This window comes from Onthophagus taurus, chromosome 7, assembly GCF_036711975.1.
Source record: "Onthophagus taurus isolate NC chromosome 7, IU_Otau_3.0, whole genome shotgun sequence".
Classification (NCBI taxonomy): Eukaryota; Metazoa; Arthropoda; class Insecta; order Coleoptera; family Scarabaeidae; genus Onthophagus; species Onthophagus taurus.
The window spans coordinates 26809690-26819708 of NC_091972.1; the positions used below are offsets into that span (position 1 = coordinate 26809690).

Below are 10019 nucleotides of genomic sequence, written 5' to 3' on the forward strand. Positions count from 1 at the left end.
TCAAAAATTTACATTTTATCTTTTATTTCGGGTATAAGAGTACTGATTAATATCTTATTTTCAACCATACCTTAAACTTCCCTAGCGCCCTCTAAGGGGATGAAATTCACAACCTCTTTGATTTTTTTATAACAACTTTTTAACCCCATGGAGTATTATAAAAAAATATGGGCGCCAGACTTCAGGATGTAATAGCTTGTCCAAAAATTTGAAAAAAAGTTTCTATCAACTTACCCTCTAAAATGCACCATTTTCGAGAGCAGGGTGTTGAAATTTAATAAAACATATTCGTTTTTTGCGAATATCTCCGGAACCGTTTATCGTACAGAAAACAAATTTTTTAAACATTTTCTATTCATAATAAGCTAAGTTTTGTGCGAGAAAAAAATTTTTAAAGTCATAATTGGTGAAGATTTTGATGGGGTAGTAGTTGTTTTTCTCCCCAACATCTACGCCACTGGAGAAAGTACGGTTTTGAGGCGCCCATTTGAACCGCCAATGTTTTCTACACAAAAAAGGTACTGAAGGTCATGAGGAGAGACCGGATTTATGCTTTTGCATGTTTTGCATATGACTTCACATTTTGCATTTTCATCGCATATAAATTTAGTTATCCATATAGTTCGATATAATCGCGTTTAATTTCATATGAGCTTTATTTTTTTAGAACTCGTTGATTTTTAAGGTGGCGTGTAATCAAAAATATCAAATTGATCAGCATTTATCAACAACTCTCCACCAAGAATCGGAAAAAAGATCAGGTAGCAAATTCAACCAAAGTTTTATTTCTGATGCGATGCCTGAATCCTCACAACAAATCGCTGGAAATGAGTTTTTTTTTTCGATTTATGCAACGCCATGGCCCAATCATATACAGTGTCGCCGGATTGTGTCCCCGTAAGGTATAATTGACGATAAATTTTTGAATTCAAATTCCATCCTTTGCAATTAAAGTCTGGATGTCATAAAACAAAATATAACCAAGTTTTACATCAAATATCCTCAAAGTACCAAAGTTAACGCAAGAAGTTTGTTAACCATTGCAGGTAAAGTGGTCTTTCTGAGCAATGTACAACAAAAGTTGATTAAGATAAAATGTTCGTTATGTTAAATTATAGCAATATGCTGAATTTTATTAATTTAGCATAATTTTTAATAGCTTAATTTTTTTCTAATATTCCGTTTTACAATAAAAACAAATGACCTGAAAGTATCGTTCACCACTAATGGAGTGGTTACATCACAAAATTGTCGATTCTGGTCAAAGACTAATCCACATTATCGCATAGCTTGTAAACGCCAGTATTCCCAGAAAGTGAATGCGTGGTGTGCTGTTTCGTGGGACGGTGTTATTGGACCTCACTTCATAAACGGCAATTTGAATTAACACCGATATTTGGAAATACTAGAAAATTATTTATTTAATTATCTTCACGGCGTGGATTTAGAAAAACGCAATAAATTATATTTTCAACAAGATGGTTGCGGCCCACATTCGACCATTTTAATTAGAAATTATTTAAATACGTTATTTCGAAAAAAATGGATTGGTAGATATGATCCGCAACCATAGTCGCCAAGAAGTCCGGATTTATTTATTATGGATTTTTATTTATGAGTTTATATAAAACAAAAAGTCTACACTGAAAATTTTAAAAACAATTTAGACCGTTTAAAACAAGAAAATTGAAACTGTTATTAGAGAAATTCCGTTGGACCATATTAGAAAAAGTTATAAATAATGTCGGAAAAGGGCTCAATTATGTGTTAGTGTTGGTGGTGGTATCATTGAATAAGCTTTTATCCTTGTTTATAGATATACATATACATGTATATCTATAAACAAGGCTTTTATGTTAATTTAGTTTAGATCTAAAATGTTTTGTTAATCTTATGATTTAAAAATCTGCATTTTGCTTTTATATCCTAAATTAATAAAATTCGACACACCGCTATAATTTAACTTAACAAACATTTTTTCTTAATCAACTTTTGTTGTACATTGCTCAGAAAGGCCACTTTACCTGCAATGGTTAACAATCTTCTTGCGTTAACTTTGGTACTTTGAGGACATTTGACGTAAAACTTGGTTATATTTCGTTTTATGACATCCAGACTTTAATTGCAAAAGATGGAATTTGAATTCAAAAATTTATCGTCAATTATACCTTATGGGGACACAATCCGGGGACACACTGTAAACCATGGAACAAATTGGAAAATTGGAAAATCCAGAAACTTTACTGTTTCAAATTTATAGCTATTGTCGTTGTAAATAATATCTTTTTATGCTGTTTTGTAATCTTTATATATTATATTTTATTATATTTATATACTATTTGTTACAATGCAACATTAAAAGTAGTATTTATGTAACACATATGCATTTTTTTTGTTTTGACCGCATGATATTGTCTATATTTCCGGAATATTACTGCATATTTTGACCAATTTTAAACACATATAAAAAATTTATATTGTTTATTTTTGTCGCATATAAATCCGGGCCTTAGTCATGAGCTTTAAAGTTGACCGTTTTCGAGTAAAATTAACTTTTATGTTGAATAACAACGTCGTTTTTTTTAAATAAAAATTTTATTTTACTAAATGTTAGAACAAGTAACAAAAGCAAACGTTAACTTCATAATTGCATAATTAAAAAAAACAATTACAAATCATACACAGTTAAATTAAATGTTGGAAATGTTCGCCGTTAGCTTCAAGCACGCAGCAATTGTTCGACGCATTGACTGTCTAATACGCAGGAAAATTCCCGGAGTGTTCCGAATTATGTCGCAAGATACAACAATGCGCTCTCTTAATTGGTCAACATTTTCAACTGGAGTAGCGTAGACTAGGGTTTTCAGATGGCCCAAAAAGAAAAAAATCTAAACAATTAAGTTCGGGAGATTGCGGTGACCAAGGGTGCGAACCTCCCCGACCGATCCAACGGTCTGGGTATTCGTCGTCCAAGTATTGGCGAGCAACCAAACTAAAGTGGGCCGGAGCTCCATCATGCATAAAGTACATGTTTTATCTTACTTGAAGCGGTACATCTTCCAGCAGTTCCGGCAGTACTTTTTCTAGAGATTGTCGATAATCTGCACCGTTTAATCTGTTCGGTAAAAAATGTGAACCTATCAAATGATCACAGACGATGCCTTTTGAATTGCCTTTTGCAATTTCATGTGGATTTTTTTCTGCCCATATGTGGTTATTGTGAAAATTGAAAATACCATCCTTCCAGAAAGATGCTTCATCAGTAAACAGAACTTCGGCTCCTAACTCAGTATTTTGAGCTATTTTGTCTTGCATTCACGTACAAAAAGCAAATCTTGGCGGAAAATCTGTTGGCAATAAGGCTTGTACTCTTTGGATATGGTAGGGATACAAAAGTTGCCGTTTCAAAATTCTCCAAACCGTCGAGTGAGATAGGTTTAAGTTGTGAGCAATTTTTCTGGTACCTGTGATCGGGTTTTCATCAATTTCGTTGATTACAGCCTCTTCTACTTGGGGATTTGCAACTTCCATAGGCCGCCCATTATCAGCAGTATTCCTTTTAAAACTTCCATTTTCCCATAGTCATTGGTGAATCCGTAGAAACAAGTTATGGTGTGGTACTAGGCGATCAGGATGTCTTTCTTGATACCACCTGCCAGCCTTGCTTCTGCCGAATTACCGCACGCCATTCCGTAAAGGTAATGCATTTCGCACATTTCAGCGTTTGTGTAATTCATTTTTAATTTTGTAATACAAGTTTACTTTTTACAGGTACAAACTAATTGTTATTTTGACAGGAGGTAGCTTTTGTTATAAAATTTAAAGCCTACTTGTTAAAAATAAATTATACAATTTTATACACAAACGTTGAAATGTGCGAAATGCGTTACCTTTACGGTTTGGAGAATTTTGAAAAGACAACTTTTGTATCATTTTTCATTTTTTTTATTTTGCAATTGTGAAGTTAACGCTTACTTTTGCTATTTGTTCTAACGTTTACATAAATTTTGTTTAATTGTAAAATAAAACTTTTATTTCAAAAAATTGACCATGTTTTTCAACATAAAAGTTGATTTTTCTAGAAAACGGTCAAGTTTAGAACTCATGACTTACAGTACCTTTTTTGTGTAGAAAACATTGACGTTTCAAATGGGCGCCTCAAAACCGTACTTTCTCCAGTGGCGGAGAAAAACAACCACTTCAAAGTCTTCACCAATGGGGTCATACACGATTTTTTTTTTATTATATTTTCTGAAAGTTTGTATAAAAATATAGTTACCGTTATTTTTTTTTTGAATATTTTCGAACAAAATCATTGTTAAAAAAATTGTTGAAAATTTATATACCCATTTGCGCTTTTAAAATTCCCGCGTTGATGACGTACATATCTACCTTTGCGTCCCCTGCTCCCCGCTCAAATGCGAGATAGAGATGAACGTCATTTAGGTTGTATTGAAAAGAGATAGAGTGTTTGTAGGTTATTACTAGGGCACGGAACTTTTGTAACGGAACGATACGATTTACCCCCACCACTTGTTCTCCTAGAAAACAAGTCGGTGGCGTCAAGTCAACTCACCTCATCGTTTGTTGTTGACGACCGACAATCGGTTTATTACACGTCAGTGTCAACTGTCAGTACGATTTGAAAATATTAAAAAAAAAATATATTTTATAACTTTAATTCAAAAAAACATGATCCGATTTGTAATATCAATCACAAATCGGATACAGATATAAAAAAATTGCTGTTAACGCATATTGAAACAACCATCCCTAAATTTTCTTCTGTAAATGACGTTCTAGTTGACGTTAAAATGAGTTTGTACCTAGAAAATAATCTTTCAACATCACAACTTGTAAATGTAGCATAAATAAAATACTGAGCTATTGAACCATATTTTTCCTTAAGAGTTAAAGGTATATTGTTTTCGGCAATTTGTTGAACAATTCTCAAATCCGAACAACAATTTTACCACAAAGGGAAACAAAACAATTCTTAAAAAAACAATAATACGAACTCAAACAGAACTCCAACTTCCAATTAAAGGTAACTAAAGAAAGATAAATAGCAAATTTGACGAAATTATGCGGATGAAAAGCGTCGAATACTGCACATTTGGACAACAGTGAAATCGTACTGACAGTTGACAATGTTGACATTGATGCGCAATAAAAAACCGATCGTCGGTCGTCAATAACAACCGATCATTTTCTAGGAGAACAAGTGGAGGGGGTAAATCGTATCGTACCGTTACAAAAGTTCCGGGCCCTAGTTATTACTCTATTACATCCATGGTTTTGTTTTGACACTGTCACACCGCAAGCGCTATCTAACGGACAATTTAACTTGTTTTAGGCAGTGCGGTTCCTACGTCACAGAAAAGCCGCGAAATTATTTCGTTTAAATATTTGCTATTTTTCACTTCAAATTACGCAAAATATAAAATTGATCAAAATATTTCTTTTACTTTGTGTTCATGCATATACTTGCATATATCGTTTGACGTAAAAATTTTCTCTAAATTTAATAGGTGTGTATGACCCCATTATGACTTTAAAAAAATTTTTTTTTTCACAAAACTTAGCTTATTATAAATAGAAAATGCTTACAAACGCTGTTTTCTGTACGATAAACGGTTCCGGAGATATTCGCAAAAAACGAATTTTTTTATTAAATTTCAACACCCTGTATCTCGAAAATGGTGCATTTTAGTGGGTAAGTTGATAGAAAGTATTTTTCAAATTTTTGGACAAGCTATCACATTCTGAAGTCCTGCGCATATATTATGAAACATCCTCTATAACATACACAAAAAAATGAGGTACACAAAATAGCAATTCAACTCCGCATTTTCTGATACAATCTCGCCTCCTCATGTATTTAATCATCTATAAGCTATCAACATACTCACCTCCCGCAATGTTGCCAAAGCATTCATCAGTAGAACAGTCTCACGATTAAAGCAATAAGTGTGTTATCCGAGGTGCTTTCCCTATACACATTTTAAAAGCTGGGCATTCCCCTGGTCGACCGCGTTTAAGATATCCGCATTTATTCGAACAGTTACAGACCACACATCAATCTGAGCTGGAAGCGGTGATTTATTTCTAGTGAAATAAATTATATGGACGTGATGAACAGGTTTAATGTTTAATGTTTATTTATATGTCAAAAAAAAGTTTTTGGACAGACGTCATACAAAATATATATGTATACTTCAACAATGAGTATCTAAAACAGTAACTTAACTAATACAGTTCGGTCATACGGTGGACATTACTTAGGAATTCTTCTACCGAGTAAAAGGCCTCAGACGCCAAAAAATGTTTAACACGATTTTTAAAACGCGCGGTGTTCATGTTCTTTATGCAATCCGGTAGTTTGTTATAAAGTTTTGTACCCTGGTAGTCCACACCTTGCTGGGTCACCTTAAGACGGTGATACGGAACCCTTATAGAGTCTTTTTGTCGCGTATTATATTCGTGATGTACGGAGTTTATGTCATAGAGATGTGTATTATTATGTACATGGTTAACACAGGTAAGTATGTACATGCAGGGCACGGTAAGTATATCAATTTTTTTAAAATGTTGTTTACATGATTCTAAATTTTTTAGATTACACAAAGCGCGGATACAACTCTTTTGTAGCTTAAACACCCTGTTGATTCCCGGACCCGAACCCCAAATGGAGATGCCATATGAGACCACTGCATGAAAACAAGAGAAATATGCTGTTCTTACTACTTCAGGTTCGGTACACTTCACCAATCTTCGCACCATAAAAACTGCACTCGCGAGTCTTCTACAAAGGGCACTCACATGGTCATCCCAGGTGAGACGATTGTTCAACTTCAAGCCAAGAAAGTTCACCACGTTATAGTTTCCTTTCGTGAGAAAGTTAATTTTTTGATTCTTTTGTTCATTGAGTATGAGCTTGTTCGCTCGCAACCAATCAGACGCGTCTTCTAAGACATCGTTAGTTCTCAATTGTGTTTCTTCTCTCGTTTTCCCTTTTACTACGAACCACGTATCATCCGCATATACGTTTCTGAGTTTTTTATGTTTCGAGGAAGATCGTTCATATACAGTATAAATAAGATCGGTCCCAGGATTGATCCTTGGGGTACACCGTATCTATTGTTTTTCACATCGGATATTGAACTATTCCAAGCGACATATTGTGTTCTGTTACTCAGATACGATTTCATTAGACTTAGTGTTGATCCCCGTACGCCGTAAAAGGCGAGCTTATCCAGTAATAGATTATGGTCCACCGTATCAAAAGCTTTGGTGAGGTCGCAACAGGTCATTTCCACGCTTTCTCGATTGTCATAAGCTTCCGTGACATCGCGTATCATTCGGGTAACAGCTGTGATCGTCCTGTAACCATGTTGGCTGTCGTCAAATATTTTATTTTTTTGTAAGTAGCTGATTAGTCGGCGTTTTATTACTTCTTCGAAGATTTTCGAAAACACTGGAAGGAGGGCAATCGGTCTGTAATTTGAGCAATCGTTGTCATCTCCTTTTTTGTAAATTGGATAAGTAAATTGGAGGTAAGTATTTCTATTAATATAAATGATAAAACAATAATACAAGGTAATTATTATTTTTTAAATCAAGATCGAGAAGGTTAGTGGCAGCTGCTAAAGCTATATATAATTTCACTCACAATAAAGACGGTAAGTTACAATTTTTTGTACTGAGTATTCTGATATTTATTATATTTTCATTTTCAAGAACCTGATGTACACGATAAATTATTTTCGGATGACAACTTCTCAGAAGACAACTCCTACCATGATCCCGATTTTGAGCTGACTGCATCGGAACATGAGGTATTCAATAATTTCTACATTTTATTGCGTTTTTTGCAAGCGGTTTAATTTAACCTTAATTTTTTGATCACTCCTCGTAGGTTAAATTTACAATTAGGTTAGGCCGTGATTACTGAATGTTGTCTATTTAGGGTTAATCAAATTGAAATTTTAAATAAAGTAAAATTAAAATTAAATTGGAATTTTACTAAATTTTACATTTATTAAATTAAAATAAAGATTAATTAAATTTTTAATTTAAATGCTATCAGCAACTATAGACGCTAACAACCTTTAAAATTATCACAGCCTACTCTGATTGCAAATTTAATTGATGGCACATTAGAAAGAAATAAACTATATGTATATTTATAATTTAAATGACTTAATTAAACTTATATTAAAAAGTACAATTTTAAGTATGCACCTTGAACTACCGAGTAAAATATTTCATTTTGAACTGAACAATTAATATTTATATTCACGAATTTATTTGCAAGTTATAAATTGATCATTTTTAGATTTTAACTTTCTGTAGTAATTGAAGTAGCAATTATTTAAAAAAATCGTCATTAAAATAAGAAATTACAAAATTAATTATATTTATAAAATTTGTTCAGTATCAGCATCTTTTACCAATACTGAAAACAACTTATTATTATTATTTTAGTCTGAGGAAAATTATGTTTCAAGTAGCTCTAAGCAATCGAGTGATATACCAATGCAGTAGTTATTTGTATATCTAGAACCGGCAAATCATGAAATAATTCAAAATATGTCAGAAAATTATCAAAATATTGATGTTAATATCTCTATACGTACTGACGCTGCATCAACTTTTAGTCAGGTTATGACAAAATCAGAAACACATGTATTGCGCACAGAAATGTCTTTGGAGAGGTATCAAACAGTAAGTTAAAAGTACCTATAATATAATTAAAAAATCTCTGTGTCAATATTTATTGAAATAAATCAAAAATTGATAGGAAAGGATGGCAAGTACCATGCGAAAGAAAAACAAGAAAAAGAAAACATTTTGCAAATTGTGCACCTTAAAAGTTACAAATTCTGAACGACATTTAGAAAGGAAACATCTAGATAACAAGGTGTCCAGGAATGTTAAGTTTTCCTAAAAAAAGTAATGAAAATGAAGAGCATTTTGAAATGAAGGGCATTTTGATAGTTTTTTAAGAGGTACTGTGAGACCTGTTTACCAAAGGTCAAACGACAGCACAACATACTACCCCTGTATAGACTGCAAGGGGCTGTATTCAAAAACTTTTCTACACCGTCACAGGAAACGTTGTTACGCAACCGCCATTGCCAAAGTTTCAAAAAAAATTAAAAGTCTATCATCAAACGCTGATAGCCTGCGTCCTTGATACAAATAATACTTTACACAAATTGCATGTCAAAGAAGAGGTATTGAATGTTATGAAAGTCGATGAAATTTCATTTGCAGTAAAAACCGATATTTTAACTTGCTATTTTGGAAAACAGTATCTCAAGAAATACAACAGAAAGCAAATGGCAGTTGTGTGTTCCAATAAAATGAAAGAATTAGGTTACTGCTAGAATTTAGAAGCAGTAACCTAACTCGATTCGGCACAAAAAACCTACCGAGATTCCAATATTAAACTAAGTGACCCAGAAGCTAAGCTAAAGGAAGTAAAGCGTTGCAAAGATTTTGTTGTATCACAATAGACAACAGAAGTTAGTTTGCTTGGCGTTCAAGGACTTGAATGAAAAGAAATGGAATAAACCTACAATGTTACCATTAACCAAAGATATTTTAAAATTTAAAACATACGTTTCAGAAATAATTAATAAATCTGTTACTTTTCTTCTGAAAAATCCGAGCAGTCAACAAGATTTTAGACAATTAGTAGATACAACACTCGTTTTAACAATTTTTTATAATAGGAGACGGATAGAAGATGTACAGTACACCAAGCTTGAAACGTACCTAAATAACGCATCCTCTCAGAATCAGGAAGAATTTATTAATTCCCTATCTGAATTCGAAAAGGAATTAACAAAGCATTATAAAAGAGTCGTTACGGGGGGAAAGGGGAGTAAGCCTACCGTTATTTGTTTCCTCCAACTCTACAACACTTTATATGTCAAAATGCAACCCAAATTTGTTCGCATATCCTAACAGTGACCATTGGGCAAGAGGTGATGTTGCGATTAGAAAATTTG

The 10019-nt window shown here is 33.1% G+C and overlaps 1 long non-coding RNA gene across 1 annotated transcript; it reads left to right on the forward strand.

Annotated features, from left to right (window-relative positions):
- Positions 1-6064: 6064 nt before the first annotated feature.
- Positions 6065-8087, forward strand: LOC139430830 (uncharacterized). The gene is made up of 3 exons (XR_011641203.1): positions 6065-6142; positions 7624-7682; positions 7741-8087. It is a non-coding gene; the product is annotated as an uncharacterized lncRNA (long non-coding RNA).
- The last annotated feature ends 1932 nt before the right edge of the window (positions 8088-10019 follow it).